This window comes from Nothobranchius furzeri, chromosome 11, assembly GCF_043380555.1.
Source record: "Nothobranchius furzeri strain GRZ-AD chromosome 11, NfurGRZ-RIMD1, whole genome shotgun sequence".
Classification (NCBI taxonomy): domain Eukaryota; kingdom Metazoa; phylum Chordata; class Actinopteri; order Cyprinodontiformes; family Nothobranchiidae; genus Nothobranchius; species Nothobranchius furzeri.
Window position 1 is genome coordinate 15214334 of NC_091751.1, and position 22051 is coordinate 15236384.

The following is a 22051-nucleotide window of genomic DNA, read 5'->3' on the forward strand; positions in this document are numbered from 1 at the left end:
TCCTAGAGAGATCAGGTTTGTTTTAATGTACTCCAACCAACAGCCCCTACAACCACAAAAAGGAATGGAGTCATTAGCACTTATGGTTTGTAAATGGCACCCAGAATTATGTTGCACGAAGCACAATTTCACATCATTCTGGGTTCATTTGTGTGAAAACAAGGTACAATCAGGCTGAAATGTTACAGGAAGGTAGAATCTATTGAGTTGTAAGTGATCTGAACGTTTCATGATGATAGCACTTTCCTAAGGGGGTCAAACCATGTCCTAAAGGTCACAGGGCCTGGTGTCACTTTAAAGAAGTAGTCCAGTTACACCTTTGAGGGCTTATAACTTGGCTTCTGAATGTCCTAGAGAGATCAGGTTTGTTTTAGTATACTCCAATCAACAGCCCCTACAACCTCAAAAAGGAATGGAGTCATTAGCACTTATGGTTTTTAAATGGCACCCAGAATTATGTTGCACGAAGCACAATTTCACATCATTCTGGGTTCATTTGTGTGAAAACAAGGTCCAATCAGGCTGAAACGTTACAGGAAAGTAGAATCTATTGAGTTGTAAGTGATCTGAACTTTTCATGATGATAGCACTTTCCTAAGGGGGTCAAACCATGTCCCAAAGGTCACCGGATCTGGTGTCAATTTAAAGAAGTAGTCCAGTTACACATTTGTGGGCTTATAACTTGGCTTCTGAATGTCCTAGAAAGATCAGGTTTGTTTTAGTGCACTCCAATCAACAGCCCCTACAACCACAAAAAGGAATGGAGTCATTAGCACTTATGGTTTGTAAATGGCACCCAGAATTATGTTGCACGAAGCATAATTTCACATCATTCTGGGTTCATTTGTGTGAAAACAAGGTCCAATCAGGCTGAAACATTACAGGAAGGTAGAATCTAATGAGTTGTAATTGATCTGAACGTTTCATGATGATAGCACTTTCCTAAGGGGGTCAAACCATGTCCCAAAGGTCACCGGATCTGGTGTCAATTTAAAGAAGTAGTCCAGTTACACATTTGTGGGCTTATAACTTGGCTTCTGAATGTCCTAGAGAGATCAGGTTTGTTTTAGTGTACTCCAATCAACAGCCCCTACAACCTCAAAAAGGAATGGAGTCATTAGCACTTATGGTTTTTAAATGGCACCCAGAATTATGTTGCACGAAGCAAAATTTCACATTATTCTGGGTTCATTTGTGTGAAAACATGGTCCAATCAGGCTGAAACGTTACAGGAAGGTAGAATCTATTGAGTTGTAAGTGATCTGAACGTTTCTTGATGATAGCACTTTCCTAAGGGGGTCCAACCATGTCCCAAAGGTCACCGGGCCTGGTGTCACTTTAAAGAAGTAGTCCAGTTACACCTTTGTGGGCTTATAACTTGGCTTCTGAATGTCCTAGAGAGATTAGGTTTGTTTTACTGTACTCCAATCAACAGCCCCTACAACCACAAAAAGGAATGGAGTCATTAGCACTTATGGTTTGTAAATGGCACCCAGAATTATGTTGCACGAAGCACAATTTCACATCATTCTGGGTTCATTTGTGTGAAAACAAGGTCCAATCAGGCTGAAACGTTACAGGAAGGTAGCATCTATTGAGTTGTAAGTGATCTGAACGTTTCATGATGATAGCACTTTCCTAAAGGGGTCAAACCATGTCCCAAAGGTCACCGGATCTGGTGTCAATTTAAAGAAGTAGTCCTGTTACACATTTGTGGGAATAGAACTTGGCTTCTGAATGTCCTAGACAGATCAGGTTTGTTTTAATGTACTCCAACCAACAGCCCCTACAACCACAAAAAGGAATGGAGTCATTAGCACTTATGGTTTGTAAATGGCACCCAGAATTATGTTGCACGAAGCACAATTTCACATCATTCTGGGTTCATTTGTGTGAAAACAAGGTACAATCAGGCTGAAATGTTACAGGAAGGTAGAATCTATTGAGTTGTAAGTGATCTGAACGTTTCATGATGATAGCACTTTCCTAAGGGGGTCAAACCATGACCCAAAGGTCACAGGGCCTGGTGTCACTTTAAAGAAGTAGTCCAGTTACACCTTTGTTGGCTTATAACTTGGCTTCTGAATGTCCTAGAGAGATCAGGTTTGTTTTAGTGTACTCCAATCAACAGCCCCTACAACCTCAAAAAGGAAAGGAGTCATTAGCACTTATGGTTTTTAAATGGCACCCAGAATTATGTTGCACGAAGCACAATTTCACATCATTCTGGGTTCATTTGTGTGAAAACAAGGTCCAATCAGGCTGAAACGTTACAGGAAAGTAGAATCTATTGAGTTGTAAGTGATCTGAACTTTTCATGATGATAGCACTTTCGTAAGGGGGTCAAACCATGTCCCAAAGGTCACCGGATCTGGTGTCAATTTAAAGAAGTAGTCCAGTTACACATTTGTGGGCTTATAACTTGGCTTCTGAATGTCCTAGAAAGATCAGGTTTGTTTTAGTGTACTCCAATCAACAGCCCCTACAACCACAAAAAGGAATGGAGTCATTAGCACTTATGGTTTGTAAATGGCACCCAGAATTATGTTGCACGAAGCACAATTTCACATCATTCTGGGTTCATTTGTGTGAAAACAAGGTACAATCAGGCTGAAATGTTACAGGAAGGTAGAATCTATTGAGTTTAAGTGATCTGAACGTTTCATGATGATAGCACTTTCCTAAGGGGGTAAAACCATGACCCAAAGGTCACAGGGCCTGGTGTCACTTTAAAGAAGTATTCCAGCTACACCTTTGTTGGCTTATAACTTGGCTTCTGAATGTCCTAGAGAGATCAGGTTTGTTTTAGTGTACTCCAATCAACAGCCCCTACAACCTCAAAAAGGAATGGAGTCATTAGCACTTATGGTTTTTAAATGGCACCCAGAATTATGTTGCACGAAGCAAAATTTCACATCATTCTGGGTTCATTTGTGTGAAAACATGGTCCAATCAGGCTGAAACGTTACAGGAAGGTAGAATCTATTGAGTTGTAAGTGATCTGAACGTTTCTTGATGATAGCACTTTCCTAAGGGGGTCCAACTATGCCCCAAAGGTCACCGGGTCTGGTGTCACTTTAAAGAAGTACTCCAGTTACACCTTTGAGGGCTTATAACTTGGCTTCTGAATGTCCTAGAGAGATCAGGTTTGTTTTAGTGTACTCCAATCAACAGCCCCTACAACCTCAAAAAGGAATGGAGTCATTAGCACTTATGGTTTTTAAATGGCACCCAGAATTATGTTGCACGAAGCACAATTTCACATCATTCTGGGTTCATTTGTGTGAAAACAAGGTCCAATCAGGCTGAAACGTTACACAAGAAGGTAGAATCTATTGAGTTGTAAGTGATCTGAACGTTTCAAGATGATCGCACATTCCTATAGGGGGTCAAACCATGTCCCAAAGGTCACCGGGCCTGGTGTCACTTTAAAGAAGTAGTCCAGTTACACCTTTGTGGGCTTATAACTTGGCTTCTGAATGTCCTAGAGAGGTTAGGTTTGTTTTACTGTACTCCAATCAACAGCCCCTACAACCACAAAAAGGAATAGAGTCATTAGCACTTATGGTTTGTAAATGGCACCCAGAATTATGTTGCACGAAGCACAATTTCACATCATTCTGGGTTCATTTGTGTGAAAACAAGGTCCAATCAGGTTGAAACGTTACAGGAAGGTAGAATCTATTGAGTTGTAAGTGATCTGAACGTTTCATGATGATAGCACTTTCCTAAGGGGGTCAAACCATGTCCCAAAGGTCACCGGATCCGGTGTCAATTTAAAGAAGTAGTCCAGTTACACATTTGTGGGCTTATAACTTGGCTTCTGAATGTCCTAGAGAGATTAGGTTTGTTTTAATGTACTCCAATCAACAGCCCCTACAACCACAAAAAGGAATGGAGGCATTAGCACTTATGGTTTGTAAATGGCACCCAGAATTATGTTGCACGAAGCACAATTTCACATAATTCTGGGTCCATTTGTGTGAAAACAAGGTCCAATCAGGCTGAAACGCTACAGGAAGGTAGAATCTATTGAGTTGTAAGTGAGCTGAACGTTTCATGATGATAGCACTTTCCTAAGGGGGTCAAACCATGTCCCAAAGGTCACCGGATCTGGTGTCAATTTAAAGATGTAGTCCAGTTACACATTTGTGGGCTTATAACTTGGCTTCTGAATGTCCTAGAGAGATCAGGTTTGTTTTAGTGTACTCCAATCAACAGCCCTTACAACCACAAAAAGGAATGGAGTCATTAGCACTCATGGTTTGTAAATGGCACCCAGAATTATGTTGCACGAACCACAATTTCACATCATTCTGGGTCCATTTGTGTGAAAACAAGGTCCAATCAGGCTGAAACGATACAGGAAGGTAAAATCTATTGAGTTGTAAGTGATCTGAACGTTTCATGATGATAGCACTTTCCTAAGGGGGTCAAACCATGTCCCAAAGGTCACCGGATCTGGTGTCAATTTAAAGAAGTAGTCCAGTTACACATTTGTGGGCTTATAACTTGGCTTCTGAATGTCCTAGAGAGGTTAGGTTTGTTTTACTGTACTCCAATCAACAGCCCCTACAACCACAAAAAGGAATGGAGTCATTAGCACTTATGGTTTGTAAATGGCACCCAGAATTATGTTGCACGAAGCACAATTTCACATCATTCTGGGTTCATTTGTGTGAAAACAAGGTCCAATCCGGCTGAAACGTTACAGGAAGGTAGAATCTATTGAGTTGTAAGTGATCTGAACGTTTCATGATGATAGCACTTTCCTAAGGGGGTCAAACCATGTCCCAAAGGTCACCGGATCTGGTGTCAATTTAAAGTAGTCCAGTTACACATTTGTGGGCTTATAACTTGGCTTCTGAATGCCCAAGAGAGATCAGGTTTGTTTTAGTGTACTCCAATCAACAGCCCCTACAACCTCAAAAAGGAATGGAGTCATTAGCACTTATGGTTTTTAAAAGGCACCCAGAATTATGTTGCACGAAGCACAATTTCACATCATTCTGGGTTCATTTGTGTGAAAACAAGGTCCAATCAGGCTGAAACGTTACACAAGAAGGTAGAATCTATTGAGTTGTAAGTGATCTGAACGTTTCAAGATGATCGCACATTCCTATAGGAGGTCAAACCATGTCCCAAAGGTCACCGGGCCTGGTGTCACTTTAAATAATTAGTCCAGTTACACCTTTGTGGGCTTATAACTTGGCTTCTGAATGTCCTAGAGAGGTTAGGTTTGTTTTACTGTACTCCAATCAACAGCCCCTACAACAACAAAAAGGAATGGAGTCATTAGCACTTACGGTTTGTAAATGGCACCCAGAATTATGTTGCACGAAGCACAATTTCACATCATTCTGGGTTCATTTGTGTGAAAACAAGGTCCAATCAGGCTGAAACGTTACAGGAAGGTAGAATCTATTGAGTTGTAAGTGATCTGAATGTTTCATGATGATAGCACTTTCCTAAGGGGGTCAAACCATGTCCCAAAGGTCACCGGATCTGGTGTCAATTTAAAGAAGTAGTCCAGTTACACCTTTGTGGGCTTATAACTTGGCTTCTGAATGTCCTAGAGAGGTCAGGGTTGTTTTACTGTACTCCAATCAACAGCCCCTACAACCACAAAAAGGAATGGAGTCATTAGCACTTATGGTTTGTAAATGGCACCCAGAATTATGTTGCACGAAGCACAATTTCACATCATTCTGGGTTCATTTGTGTGAAAACAAGGTCCAATCAGGCTGAAACGTTACAGGAAGGTAGAATCTATTGAGTTGTAAGTGATCTGAACGTTTCATGATGATAGCACTTTCCTAAAGGGGTCAAACCATGTCCCAAAGGTCACCGGCTCTGGTGTCAATTTAAAGAAGTAGTCCAGTTACACCTTTGTGGGCTTTTAACTTGGCTTCTGAATGTCCTAGAGAGGTTAGGTTTGTTTTACTGTACTCCAATCAACAGCCCCTACAACCACAAAAAGGAATGGAGTCATTAGCACTTATGGTTTGTAAATGGCACCCAGAATTATGTTGCACGAAGCACAATTTCACATCATTCTGGGTTCATTTGTGTGAAAACAAGGTCCAATCAGGCTGAAACGTTACAGGAAGGTAGAATCCATTGAGTTTTAAGTGATCTGAACGTTTCATGATGATAGCACTTTCCTAAGGGGGTCAAACCATATCCCAAAGGTCACCGGATCTGGTGTCAATTTAAAGAAGTAGTCCTGTTACACATTTGTGGGCATAGAACTTGGCTTCTGAATGTCCTAGAGAGATCAGGTTTGTTTTAATGTACTCCAACCAACAGCCCTTACAACCACAAAAAGGAATGGAGTCATTAGCACTTATGGTTTGTAAATGGCACCCAGAATTATGTTGCACGAAGCACAATTTCACATCATTCTGGGTTCATTTGTGTGAAAACAAGGTCCAATCAGGCTGAAACGTTACAGGAAAGTAGAATCTATTGAGTTGTAAGTGATCTGAACTTTTCATGATGATAGCACTTTCCTAAGGGGGTCAAACCATGTCCCAAAGGTCACCGGATCTGGTGTCAATTTAAAGAAGTAGTCCAGTTACACATTTGTGGGCTTATAACTTGGCTTCTGAATGTCCTAGAAAGATCAGGTTTGTTTTAGTGTACTCCAATCAACAGCCCCTACAACCACAAAAAGGAATGGAGTCATTAGCACTTATGGTTTGTAAATGGCACCCAGAATTATGTTGCACGAAGCACAATTTCACATCATTCTGGGTTCATTTGTGTGAAAACAAGGTACAATCAGGCTGAAATGTTACAGGAAGGTAGAATCTATTGAGTCGTAAGTGATCTGAACGTTTCATGATGATAGCACTTTCCTAAGGGGGTCAAACCATGACTCAAAGGTCACCGGGCCTGGTGTCACTTTAAAGAAGTAGTCCAGCTACACCTTTGTTGGCTTATAACTTGGCTTCTGAATGTCCTAGAGAGATCAGGTTTGTTTTAGTGTACTCCAATCAACAGCCCCTACAACCTCAAAAAGGAATGGAGTCATTAGCACTTATGGTTTTTAAATGGCACCCAGAATTATGTTGCACGAAGCACAATTTCACATCATTCTGGGTTCATTTGTGTGAAAACAAGGTACAATCAGGCTGAAATGTTACAGGAAGGTAGAATCTATTGAGTCGTAAGTGATCTGAACGTTTCATGATGATAGCACTTTCCTAAGGGGGTCAAACCATGACTCAAAGGTCACAGGGCCTGGTGTCACTTTAAAGAAGTAGTCCAGCTACACCTTTGTTGGCTTATAACTTGGCTTCTGAATGTCCTAGAGAGATCAGGTTTGTTTTAGTGTACTCCAATCAACAGCCCCTACAACCTCAAAAAGGAATGGAGTCATTAGCACTTATGGTTTTTAAATGGCACCCAGAATTATGTTGCACAAAGCAAAATTTCACATCATTCTGGGTTCATTTGTGTGAAAACATGGTCCAATCAGGCTGAAACGTTACAGGAAGGTAGAATCTATTGAGTTGTAAGTGATCTGAACGTTTCTTGATGATAGCACTTTCCTAAGGGGGTCCAACTATGCCCCAAAGGTCACCGGGTCTGGTGTCACTTTAAAGAAGTACTCCAGTTACACCTTTGAGGGCTTATAACTTGGCTTCTGAATGTCCTAGAGAGATCAGGTTTGTTTTAGTGTACTCCAATCAACAGCCCCTATAACCTCAAAAAGGAATGGAGTCATCAGCGCTTATGGTTTTTAAATGGCACCCAGAATTATGTTGCACGAAGCACAATTTCACATCATTCTGGGTTCATTTGTGTGAAAACAAGGTCCAATCAGGCTGAAACGTTACACAAGAAGGTAGAATCTATTGAGTTGTAAGTGATCTGAACGTTTCAAGATGATCGCACATTCCTATAGGGGGTCAAACCATGTCCCAAAGGTCACCGGGCCTGGTGTCACTTTAAAGAAGTAGTCCAGTTACACCTTTGTGGGCTTATAACTTGGCTTCTGAATGTCCTAGAGAGGTTAGGTTTGTTTTACTGTACTCCAATCAACAGCCCCTACAACCACAAAAAGGAATGGAGTCATTAGCACTTATGGTTTGTAAATGGCACCCAGAATTATGTTGCACGAAGCACAATTTCACATCATTCTGGGTTCATTTGTGTGAAAACAAGGTCCAATCAGGCTGAAACGTTACAGGAAGGTAAAATCTATTGAGTTGTAAGTGATCTGAACGTTTCATGATGATAGCACTTTCCTAAGGGGGTCAAACCATGTCCCAAAGGTCACCGGATCCGGTGTCAATTTAAAGAAGTAGTCCAGTTACACATTTGTGGGCTTATAACTTGGCTTCTGAATGTCCTAGAGAGATTAGGTTTGTTTTAATGTACTCAAATCAACAGCCCCTACAACCACAAAAAGGAATGGAGGCATTAGCACTTATGGTTTGTAAATGGCACCCAGAATTATGTTGCACGAAGCACAATTTCACATCATTCTGGGTTCATTTGTGTGAAAACAAGGTCCAATCAGGCTGAAACGTTACAGGAAGGTAGAATCTATTGAGTTGTAAGTGATCTGAACGTTTCATGATGATAGCACTTTCCTAAGGGGGTCAAACCATGTCCCAAAGGTCACCGGATCCGGTGTCAATTTAAAGAAGTAGTCCAGTTACACATTTGTGGGCTTATAACTTGGCTTCTGAATGTCCTAGAGAGATTACGTTTGTTTTAATGTACTCCAATCAACAGCCCCTACAACCACAAAAAGGAATGGAGGCATTAGCACTTATGGTTTGTAAATGGCACCCAGAATTATGTTGCACGAAGCACAATTTCACATAATTCTGGGTCCATTTGTGTGAAAACAAGGTCCAATCAGGCTGAAACGCTACAGGAAGGTAGAATCTATTGAGTTGTAAGTGAGCTGAACGTTTCATGATGATAGCACTTTCCTAAGGGGGTCAAACCATGTCCCAAAGGTCACCGGATCTGGTGTCAATTTAAAGTAGTCCAGTTACACATTTGTGGGCTTATAACTTGGCTTCTGAATGTCCTAGAGAGATCAGGTTTGTTTTAGTGTACTCCAATCAACAGCCCCTACAACCACAAAAAGGAATGGAGTCATTAGCACTCATGGTTTGTAAATGGCACCCAGAATTATGTTGCACGAAGCACAATTTCACATCATTCTGGGTCCATTTGTGTGAAAACAAGGTCCAATCAGCCTGAAACATTACATGAAGGTAAAATCTATTGAGTTGTAAGTGATCTGAACGTTTCATGATGATAGCACTTTCCTAAGGGGGTCAAACCATGTCCCAAAGGTCACCGGATCTGGTGTCAATTTAAAGAAGTAGTCCAGTTACACATTTGTGGGCTTATAACTTGGCTTCTGAACGTCCTAGAGAGATCAGGTTTGTTTTAATGTACTCCAACCAACAGCCCCTACAACCACAAAAAGGAATGGAGTCATTAGCACTTATGGTTTGTAAATGGCACCCAGAATTATGTTGCACGAAGCACAATTTCAAATCATTCTGGGTTCATTTGTGTGAAAACAAGGTACAATCAGGCTGAAATGTTACAGGAAGGTAGAATATATTGAGTTGTAAGTGATCTGAACGTTTCATGATGATAGCACTTTCCTAAGGGGGTCAAACCATGTCCCAAAAGTCACAGGGCCTGGTGTCACTTTAAAGAAGTAGTCCAGTTACACCCTTTGAGGGCTTATAACTTGGCTTCTGAATGCCCAAGAGAGATCAGGTTTGTTTTAGTGTACTCCAATCAACAGCCCCTACAACCTCAAAAAGGAATGGAGTCATTAGCACTTATGGTTTTTAAATGGCACCCAGAATTATGTTGCACGAAGCACAATTTCACATCATTCTGGGTTCATTTGTGTGAAAACAAGGTCCAATCAGGCTGAAACGTTACACAAGAAGGTAGAATCTATTGAGTTGTAAGTGATCTGAACGTTTCAAGATGATCGCACATTCCTATAGGAGGTCAAACCATGTCCCAAAGGTCACCGGGCCTGGTGTCACTTTAAAGAATTAGTCCAGTTACACCTTTGTGGGCTTATAACTTGGCTTCTGAATGTCCTAGAGAGGTTAGGTTTGTTTTACTGTACTCCAATCAACAGCCCCTACAACCACAAAAAGGAATGGAGTCATTAGCACTTATGGTTTGTAAATGGCACCCAGAATTATGTTGCACGAAGCACAATTTCACATCATTCTGGGTTCATTTGTGTGAAAACAAGGTCCAATCAGGCTGAAACTTTACAGGAAGGTAGAATCTATTGAGTTGTAAGTTATCTGAATGTTTCATGATGATAGCAGTTTCCTAAGGGGGTCAAACCATGTCCCAAAGGTCACCGGATCTGGTGTCAATTTAAAGAAGTAGTCCAGTTACACCTTTGTGGGCTTATAACTTGGCTTCTGAATGTCCTAGAGAGGTCAGATTTGTTTTACTGTACTCCAATCAACAGCCCCTACAACCACAAAAAGGAATGGAGTCATTAGCACTTATGGTTTGTAAATGGCACCCAGAATTATGTTGCACGAAGCACAATTTCACATCATTCTGGGTTCATTTGTGTGAAAACAAGGTCCAATCAGGCTGAAACGTTACAGGAAGGTAGAATCTATTGAGTTGTAAGTCATCTGAACGTTTCATGATGATAGCACTTTCCTAAAGGGGTCAAACCATGTCCCAAAGGTCACCGGCTCTGGTGTCAATTTAAAGAAGTAGTCCAGTTACACCTTTGTGGGCTTATAACTTGGCTTCTGAATGTCCTAGAGAGGTTAGGTTTGTTTTACTGTACTCCAATCAACAGCCCCTACAACCAAAAAAGGAATGGAGTCATTAGCACTTATGGTTTGTAAATGGCACCCACAATTATGTTGCACGAAGCACAATTTCACATCATTCTGGGTTCATTTGTGTGAAAACAAGGTCCAATCAGGATGAAACGTTACAGGAAGGTAGAATCTATTGAGTTGTAAGTGATCTGAACGTTTCATGATGATAGCACTTTCCTAAGGGGGTCAAACCATATCCCAAAGGTCACCGGATCTGGTGTCAATTTAAAGAAGTAGTCCTGTTACACATTTGTGGGCATAGAACTTGGCTTCTGAATGTCCTAGAGAGATCAGGTTTGTTTTACTGTACTCCAATCAACAGCCCCTACAACCACAAAAAGGAATGGAGTCATTAGCACTTATGGTTTGTAAATGGCACCCAGAATTATGTTGCACGAAGCACAATTTCACATCATTCTGGGTTCATTTGTGTGAAAACAAGGTACAATCAGGCTGAAATGTTACAGGAAGGTAGAATCTATTGAGTTGTAAGTGATCTGAACGTTTCATGATGATAGCACTTTCATAAGGGGGTCAAACCATGTCCTAAAGGTCACAGGGCCTGGTGTCACTTTAAAGAAGTAGTCCAGTTACACCTTTGTGGGCTTATAACTTGGCTTCTGAATGTCCTAGAGAGGTTAGGTTTGTTTTAGTGCACTCCAATCAACAGCCCCTACAACCACAAAAAGGAATGGAGTCATTAGCACTTATCGTTTTTAAATGGCACCCAGAATTGTGTTGCACGAAGCACAATTTCACATCATTCTGGGTTCATTTGTGTGACAACAAGGTCCAATCAGGCTGAAACGTTACACAAGAAGGTAGAATCTATTGAGTTGTAATTGATCTGAACGTTTCAAGATGATCGCACATTCCTATAGGAGGTCAAACCATGTCCCAAAGGTCACCGGGCCTGGTGTCACTTTAAAGAATTAGTCCAGTTACACCTTTGTGGGCTTATAACTTGGCTTCTGAATGTCCTAGAGAGGTTAGGTTTGTTTTACTGTACTCCAATCAACAGCCCCTACAACCACAAAAAGGAATGGAGTCATTAGCACTTATGGTTTGTAAATGGCACCCAGAATTATGTTGCACGAAGCACAATTTCACATCATTCTGGGTTCATTTGTGTGAAAACAAGGTCCAATCAGGCTGAAACGTTACAGGAAGGTAGAATCTATTGAGTTGTAAGTGATCTGAATGTTTCATGATGATAGCACTTTCCTAAGGGGGTCAAACCATGTCCCAAAGGTCACCGGATCTGGTGTCAATTTAAAGAAGTAGTCCAGTTACACCTTTGTGGGCTTATAACTTGGCTTCTGAATGTCCTAGAGAGGTCAGGTTTGTTTTACTGTACTCCAATCAACAGCCCCTACAACCACAAAAAGGAATGGAGTCATTAGCACTTATGGTTTGTAAATGGCACCCAGAATTATGTTGCACGAAGCACAATTTCACATCATTCTGGGTTCATTTGTATGAAAACAAGGTCCAATCAGGCTGAAACGTTACAGGAAGGTAGAATCTATTGAGTTGTAAGTGATCTGAACGTTTCATGATGATAGCACTTTCCTAAAGGGGTCAAACCATGTCCCAAAGGTCACCGGATCCGGTGTCAATTTAAAGAAGTAGTCCAGTTACACATTTGTGGGCTTATAACTTGGCTTCTGAATGTCCTAGAGAGATTACGTTTGTTTTAATGTACTCCAATCAACAGCCCCTACAACCACAAAAAGGAATGGAGGCATTAGCACTTATGGTTTGTAAATGGCACCCAGAATTATGTTGCACGAAGCACAATTTCACATAATTCTGGGTCCATTTGTGTGAAAACAAGGTCCAATCAGGCTGAAACGCTACAGGAAGGTAGAATCTATTGAGTTGTAAGTGAGCTGAACGTTTCATGATGATAGCACTTTCCTAAGGGGGTCAAACCATGTCCCAAAGGTCACCGGATCTGGTGTCAATTTAAAGAAGTAGTCCAGTTACACATTTGTGGGCTTATAATTTGGCTTCTGAATGTCCTAGAGAGATCAGGTTTGTTTTAGTGTACTCCAATCAAGAGCCCTTACAACCACAAAAAGGAATGGAGTCATTAGCACTCATGGTTTGTAAATGGCACCCAGAATTATGTTGCACGAAGCACAATTTCACATCATTCTGGGTCCATTTGTGTGAAAACAAGGTCCAATCAGGCTGAAACATTACAGGAAGGTAAAATCTATTGAGTTGTAAGTGATCTGAACGTTTCATGATGATAGCACTTTCCTAAGGGGGTCAAACCATGTCCCAAAAGTCACAGGGCCTGGTGTCACTTTAAAGAAGTAGTCCAGTTACACCCTTTGAGGGCTTATAACTTGGCTTCTGAATGCCCAAGAGAGATCAGGTTTGTTTTAGTGTACTCCAATCAACAGCCCCTACAACCTCAAAAAGGAATGGAGTCATTAGCACTTATGGTTTTTAAATGGCACCCAGAATTATGTTGCACGAAGCACAATTTCACATCATTCTGGGTTCATTTGTGTGAAAACAAGGTCCAATCAGGCTGAAACGTTACACAAGAAGGTAGAATCTATTGAGTTGTAAGTGATCTGAACGTTTCAAGATGATCGCACATTCCTATAGGAGGTCAAACCATGTCCCAAAGGTCACCGGGCCTGGCGTCACTTTAAAGAATTAGTCCAGTTACACCTTTGTGGGCTTATAACTTGGCTTCTGAATGTCCTAGAGAGGTTAGGTTTGTTTTACTGTACTCCAATAAACAGCCCCTACAACCACAAAAAGGAATGGAGTCATTAGCACTTATGGTTTGTAAATGGCACCCAGAATTATGTTGCACGAAGCACAATTTCACATCATTCTGGGTTCATTTGTGTGAAAACAAGGTCCAATCAGGCTGAAACTTTACAGGAAGGTAGAATCTATTGAGTTGTAAGTGATCTGAATGTTTCATGATGATAGCAGTTTCCTAGGGGGTCAAACCATGTCCCAAAGGTCACCGGATCTGGTGTCAATTTAAAGAAGTAGTCCAGTTACACCTTTGTGGGCTTATAACTTGGCTTCTGAATGTCCTAGAGAGGTCAGATTTGTTTTACTGTACTCCAATCAACAGCCCCTACAACCACAAAAAGGAATGGAGTCATTAGCACTTACGGTTTGTAAATGGCACCCAGAATTATGTTGCACGAAGCACAATTTCACATCATTCTGGGTTCATTTGTGTGAAAACAAGGTCCAATCAGGCTGAAACGTTACAGGAAGGTAGAATCTATTGAGTTCTAAGTGATCTGAACGTTTCATGATGATAGCACTTTCCTAAGGGGGTCAATCCATGTCCCAAAGGTCACCGGATCTGGTGTCAATTTAAAGAAGTAGTCCTGTTACACATTTGTGGGCATAGAACTTGGCTTCTGAATGTCCTAGAGAGATCAGGTTTGTTTTAATGTACTCCAACCAACAGCCCCTACAACCACAAAAAGGAATGGAGTCATTAGCACTTATGGTTTGTAAATGGCACCCAGAATTATGTTGCACGAAGCACAATTTCACATCATTCTGGGTTCATTTGTGTGAAAACAAGGTACAATCAGGCTGAAATGTTACAGGAAGGTAGAATCTATTGAGTTGTAAGTGATCTGAACGTTTCATGATGATAGCACTTTCATAAGGGGGTCAAACCATGTCCTAAAGGTCACAGGGCCTGGTGTCACTTTAAAGAAGTAGTCCAGTTACACCTTTGAGGGCTTATAACTTGGCTTCTGAATGTCCTAGAGAGATCAGGTTTGTTTTAGTATACTCCAATCAACAGCACCTACAACCTCAAAAAGGAATGGAGTCATTAGCACTTATGGTTTTTAAATGGCACCCAGAATTATGTTGCACGAAGCACAATTTCACATCATTCTGGGTTCATTTGTGTGAAAACAAGGTTCAATCAGGCTGAAACGTTACAGGAAAGTAGAATCTATTGAGTTGTAAGTGATCTGAACTTTTCATGATGATAGCACTTTCCTAAGGGGGTCAAACCATGTCCCAAAGGTCACCGGATCTGGTGTCAATTTAAAGAAGTAGTCCAGTTACACATTTGTGGGCTTATAACTTGGCTTCTGAATGTCCTAGAAAGATCAGGTTTGTTTTAGTATACTCCAATCAACAGCCCCTACAACCACAAAAAGGAATGGAGTCATTAGCACTTATGGTTTTTAAATGGCACCCAGAATTATGTTGCACGAAGCACAATTTCACATCATTCTGGGTTCATTTGTGTGAAAACAAGGTCCAATCAGGATGAAACCTTACACAAGAAGTTAGAATCTATTGAGTTGTAAGTGATCTGAACGTTTCAAGATGATCGCACATTCCTATAGGGGGTAAAACCATGTCCCAAAGGTCACCGGGCCTGGTGTCACTTTAAAGAAGTAGTCCAGTTACACCTTTGTGGGCTTATAACTTGGCTTCTGAATGTCCTAGAGAGGTTAGGTTTGTTTTAGTGCACTCCAATCAACAGCCCCTACAACCACAAAAAGGAATGGAGTCATTAGCACTTATCGTTTTTAAATGGCACCCAGAATTGTGTTGCACGAAGCACAATTTCACATCATTCTGGGTTCATTTGTGTGAAAACAAGGTCCAATCAGGCTGAAACGTTACACAAGAAGGTAGAATCTATTGAGTTGTAATTGATCTGAACGTTTCAAGATGATCGCACATTCCTATAGGAGGTCAAACCATGTCCCAAAGGTCACCGGGCCTGGTGTCACTTTAAAGAATTAGTCCAGTTACACCTTTGTGGGCTTATAACTTGGCTTCTGAATGTCCTAGAGAGGTTAGGTTTGTTTTACTGTACTCCAATCAACAGCCCCTACAACCACAAAAAGGAATGGAGTCATTAGCACTTATGGTTTGTAAATGGCACCCAGAATTATGTTGCACGAAGCACAATTTCACATCATTCTGGGTTCATTTGTGTGAAAACAAGGTCCAATCAGGCTGAAACGTTACAGGAAGGTAGAATCTATTGAGTTGTAAGTGATCTGAATGTTTCATGATGATAGCACTTTCCTAAGGGGGTCAAACCATGTCCCAAAGGTCACCGGATCTGGTGTCAATTTAAAGAAGTAGTCCAGTTACACCTTTGTGGGCTTATAACTTGGCTTCTGAATGTCCTAGAGAGGTCAGGTTTGTTTTACTGTACTCCAATCAACAGCCCCTACAACCACAAAAAGGAATGGAGTCATTAGCACTTATGGTTTGTAAATGGCACCCAGAATTATGTTGCACGAAGCACAATTTCACATCATTCTGGGTTCATTTGTGTGAAAACAAGGTCCAATCAGGCTGAAACGTTACAGGAAGGTAGAATCTATTGAGTTGTAAGTGATCTGAACGTTTCATGATGATAGCACTTTCCTAAAGGGGTCAAACCATGTCCCAAAGGTCACCGGCTCTGGTGTCAATTTAAAGAAGTAGTCCAGTTACACCTTTGTGGGCTTATAACTTGGCTTCTGAATGTCCTAGAGAGGTTAGGTTTGTTTTACTGTACTCCAATCAACAGCCCCTACAACCACAAAAAGGAATGGAGTCATTAGCACTTATGGTTTGTAAATGGCACCCAGAATTATGTTGCACGAAGCACAATTTCACATCATTCTGGGTTCATTTGTGTGAAAACAAGGTCCAATCAGGCTGAAACGTTACAGGAAGGTAGAATCTATTGAGTTCTAAGTGATCTGAACGTTTCATGATGATAGCACTTTCATAAGGGGGTCAAACCATGTCCTAAAGGTCACAGGGCCTGGTGTCACTTTAAAGAAGTAGTCCAGTTACACCTTTGAGGGCTTATAACTTGGCTTCTGAATGTCCTAGAGAGATCAGGTTTGTTTTAGTATACTCCAATCAACAGCACCTACAACCTCAAAAAGGAATGGAGTCATTAGCACTTATGGTTTTTAAATGGCACCCAGAATTATGTTGCACGAAGCACAATTTCACATCATTCTGGGTTCATTTGTGTGAAAACATGGTCCAATCAGGCTGAAACGTTACAGGAAAGTAGAATCTATTGAGTTGTAAGTGATCTGAACTTTTCATGATGATAGCACTTTCCTAAGGGGGTCAAACCATGTCCCAAAGGTCACCGGATCTGGTGTCAATTTAAAGAAGTAGTCCAGTTACACATTTGTGGGCTTATAACTTGGCTTCTGAATGTCCTAGAAAGATCAGGTTTGTTTTAGTATACTCCAATCAACAGCCCCTACAACCACAAAAAGGAATGGAGTCATTAGCACTTATGGTTTTTAAATGGCACCCAGAATTATGTTGCACGAAGCACAATTTCACATCATTCTGGGTTCATTTGTGTGAAAACAAGGTCCAATCAGGATGAAACCTTACACAAGAAGTTAGAATCTATTGAGTTGTAAGAGATCTGAATGTTTCAAGATGATCGCACATTCCTATAGGGGGTAAAACCATGTCCCAAAGGTCACCGGGCCTGGTGTCACTTTAAAGAAGTAGTCCAGTTACACCTTTGTGGGCTTATAACTTGGCTTCTGAATGTCCTCGAGAGGTTAGGTTTGTTTTAGTGCACTCCAATCAACAGCCCCTACAACCACAAAAAGGAATGGAGTCATTAGCACTTATCGTTTTTAAATGGCACCCAGAATTGTGTTGCACGAAGCACAATTTCACATCATTCTGGGTTCATTTGTGTGAAAACAAGGTCCACTCAGGCTGAAACGTTACACAAGAAGGTAGAATCTATTGAGTTGTAATTGATCTGAACGTTTCAAGATGATCGCACATTCCTATAGGAGGTCAAACCATGTCCCAAAGGTCACCGGGCCTGGTGTCACTTTAAAGAATTAGTCCAGTTACACCTTTGTGGGCTTATAACTTGGCTTCTGAATGTCCAAGAGAGGTTAGGTTTGTTTTACTGTACTCCAATCAACAGCCCCTACAACCACAAAAAGGAATGGAGTCATTAGCACTTATGGTTTGTAAACGGCACCCAGAATTATGTTGCACGAAGCACAATTTCACATCATTCTGGGTTCATTTGTGTGAAAACAAGGTCCAATCAGGCTGAAACGTTACAGGAAGGTAGAATCTATTGAGTTGTAAGTGATCTGAATGTTTCATGATGATAGCACTTTCCTAAGGGGGTCAAACCATGTCCCAAAGGTCACCGGATCTGGTGTCAATTTAAAGAAGTAGTCCAGTTACACCTTTGTTGGCTTATAACTTGGCTTCTGAATGTCCTAGAGAGGTCAGGTTTGTTTTACTGTACTCCAATCAACAGCCCCTACAACCACAAAAAGGAATGGAGTCATTAGCACTTATGGTTTGTAAATGGCACCCAGAATTATGTTGCACGAAGCACAATTTCACATCATTCTGGGTTCATTTGTGTGAAAACAAGGTCCAATCAGGCTGAAACGTTACAGGAAGGTAGAATCTATTGAGTTGTAAGTGATCTGAACGTTTCATGATGATAGCACTTTCCTAAAGGTTTCAAACCATGTCCCAAAGGTCACCGGCTCTGGTGTCAATTTAAAGAAGTAGTCCAGTTACACCTTTGTGGGCTTATAACTTGGCTTCTGAATGTCCTAGAGAGGTTAGGTTTGTTTTACTGTACTCCAATCAACAGCCCCTACAACCACAAAAAGGAATGGAGTCATTAGCACTTATGGTTTGTAAATGGCACCCAGAATTATGTTGCACGAAGCACAATTTCACAACATTCTGGGTTCATTTGTGTGAAAACAAGGTCCAATCAGGCTGAAACGTTACAGGAAGGTAGAATCTATTGAGTTCTAAGTGATCTGAACGTTTCATGATGATAGCACTTTCCTAAGGGGGTCAATCCATGTCCCAAAGGTCACCGGATCTGGTGTCAATTTAAAGAAGTAGTCCTGTTACACATTTGTGGGCATAGAACTTGGCTTCTGAATGTCCTAGAGAGATCAGGTTTGTTTTAATGTACTCCAACCAACAGCCCCTACAACCACAAAAAGGAATGGAGTCATTAGCACTTATGGTTTGTAAATGGCACCCAGAATTATGTTGCACGAAGCACAATTTCACATCATTCTGGGTTCATTTGTGTGAAAACAAGGTACAATCAGGCTGAAATGTTACAGGAAGGTAGAATCTATTGAGTTGTAAGTGATCTGAACGTTTCATGATGATAGCACTTTCATAAGGGGGTCAAACCATGTCCTAAAGGTCACAGGGCCTGGTGTCACTTTAAAGAAGTAGTCCAGTTACACCTTTGAGGGCTTATAACTTGGCTTCTGAATGTCCTAGAGAGATCAGGTTTGTTTTAGTATACTCCAATCAACAGCACCTACAACCTCAAAAAGGAATGGAGTCATTAGCACTTATGGTTTTTAAATGGCACCCAGAATTATGTTGCACGAAGCACAATTTCACATCATTCTGGGTTCATTTGTGTGAAAACAAGGTCCAATCAGGCTGAAACGTTACAGGAAAGTAGAATCTATTGAGTTGTAAGTGATCTGAACTTTTCATGATGATAGCACTTTCCTAAGGGGGTCAAACCATGTCCCAAAGGTCACCGGATCTGGTGTCAATTTAAAGAAGTAGTCCAGTTACACATTTGTGGGCTTATAACTTGGCTTCTGAATGTCCTAGAAAGATCAGGTTTTTTTTAGTATACTCCAATCAACAGCCCCTACAACCACAAAAAGGAATGGAGTCATTAGCACTTATGGTTTTTAAATGGCACCCAGAATTATGTTACACGAAGCACAATTTCACATCATTCTGGGTTCATTTGTGTGAAAACAAGATCCAATCAGGATGAAACCTTACACAAGAAGTTAGAATCTATTGAGTTGTAAGTGATCTGAACGTTTCAAGATGATCGCACATTCCTATAGGGGGTAAAACCATGTCCCAAAGGTCACCGGGCCTGGTGTCACTTTAAAGAAGTAGTCCAGTTACACCTTTGTGGGCTTATAACTTGGCTTCTGAATGTCCTAGAGAGGTAAGGTTTGTTTTAGTGCACTCCAATCAACAGCCCCTACAACCACAAAAAGGAATGGAGTCATTAGCACTTATGGTTTGTAAATGGCACCCAGAATTATGTTGCACGAAGCACAATTTCACATCATTCTGGGTTCATTTGTGTGAAAACAAGGTCCAATCAGGCTGAAATGTTACAGGAAGGTAGAATCTATTGAGTTGTAAGTGATCTGAACGTTTCATGATGATAGCACTTTCCTGAGGGGGTCAAACCATGTCCCAAAGGTCACCGGATCTGGTGTCAATTTAAAGAAGTAGTCCAGTTACACATTTGTGGGCTTATAACTTGGCTTCTGAATGTCCTAGAGAGATCAGGTTTGTTTTAGTGTACTCCAATAAACATCCCCTACAACCTCAAAAAGGAATGGAGTCATTAGCACTTATGGTTCTTAAATGGCACCCAGAATTATGCTGCACTAAGCACAATTTCACATCATTCTGGGTTCATTTGTGTGAAAACAAGGTCCAATCAGGCTGAAACGTTACAGGAAGGTAGAATCTATTGAGTTGTAAGTGATCTGAACGTTTCATGATGATAGCCTTTCCTAAGGGGGTCAAACCATGTCCCAAAGGTCACCGGATCTGGTGTCAATTTAAAGAAGTAGTCCAGTTACACATTTGTGGGCTTATACCTTGGCTTCTGAATGTCCTAGAGAGATCAGGGTTGTTTTAATGTACTCCAACCAACAGCCCCTACAACCACAAAAAGGAAGGGAGTCATTAGCACTTATGGTTTTTAAATGGCACCCAGAATTATGTTGCACGAAGCACAATGTCAAATCATTCTGGGTTCATTTGTGTGAAAACATGGTCCAATCAGGCTGAAACGTTACAGGAAGGTAGAATCTATTGAGTTGTAAGTGATCTGAACGTTTCATGATGATAGCACTTTCCTAAGGGGGTCAAACCATGTCCCAAAGGTCACCGGGCCTGGTGTCACTTTAAAGAAGTAGTCCAGTTACACCTTTGAGGGCTTATAACTTGGCTTCTGAATGTCCTAGAGAGATCAGGTTTGTTTTAGTGTACTCCAATCAACAGCCCCTACAACCTCAAAAAGGAATGGAGTCATTAGCACTTATGGTTTTTAAATGGCACCCAGAATTATGTTGCACGAAGCACAATTTCACATCATTCTGGGTTCATTTGTGTGAAAACAAGGTCCAATCAGGCTGAAACGTTACACAAGAAGGTAGAATCTATTGAGTTGTAAGTGATCTGAACGTTTCAAGATGATCACACATTCCTATAGGGGGTCACACCATGTCCCAAAGGTCACCGGGCCTGGTGTCACTTTAAAGAAGTAGTCCAGTTACACCTTTGTGGGCTTATAACTTGGCTTCTGAATGTCCTAGAGAGGTTAGGTTTGTTTTACTGTACTCCAATCAACAGCCCCTACAACCACAAAAAGGAATGGAGTCATTAGCACTTATGGTTTATAAATGGCACCCAGAATTATGTTGCACGAAGCACAATTTCACATCATTCTGGGTTCATTTGTGTGAAAACAAGGTCCAATCAGGCTGAAACGTTACAGGAAGGTAGAATCTATTGAGTTGTAAGTGATCTGAACGTTTCATGATGATAGCACTTTCCTAAGGGGGTCAAACCATGTCCCAAAGGTCACCGGATCTGGTGTCAATTTAAAGAAGTAGTCCAGTTACACATTTGTGGGCTTATAACTTGGCTTCTGAATGTCCTAGAGAGATTAGGTTTGTTTTAATGTACTCCAATCAACAGCCCCTACAACCACAAAAAGGAATGGAGTCATTAGCACTTATGGTTTGTAAATGGCACCCAGAATTATGTTGCACGAAGCACAATTTCACATCATTTTGGGTCCATTTGTGTGAAAACAAGGTCCAATCAGGCTGAAACTTTACAGAAAGGTAAAATCTATTGAGTTGTAAGTGATCTGAGCGTTTCATGATGATAGCACTTTCCTAAGGGGGTCAAACCATGTCCCAAAGGTCACCGGATCTGGTGTCAATTTAAAGAAGTAGTCCAGTTACACATTTGTGGGCTTATAACTTGGCTGCTGAATGTCCTAGAGAGATCAGGTTTGTTTTAATGTACTCCAACCAACAGCCCCTACAACCACAAAAAGGAATGGAGTCATTAGCACTTATGGTTTGTAAATGGCA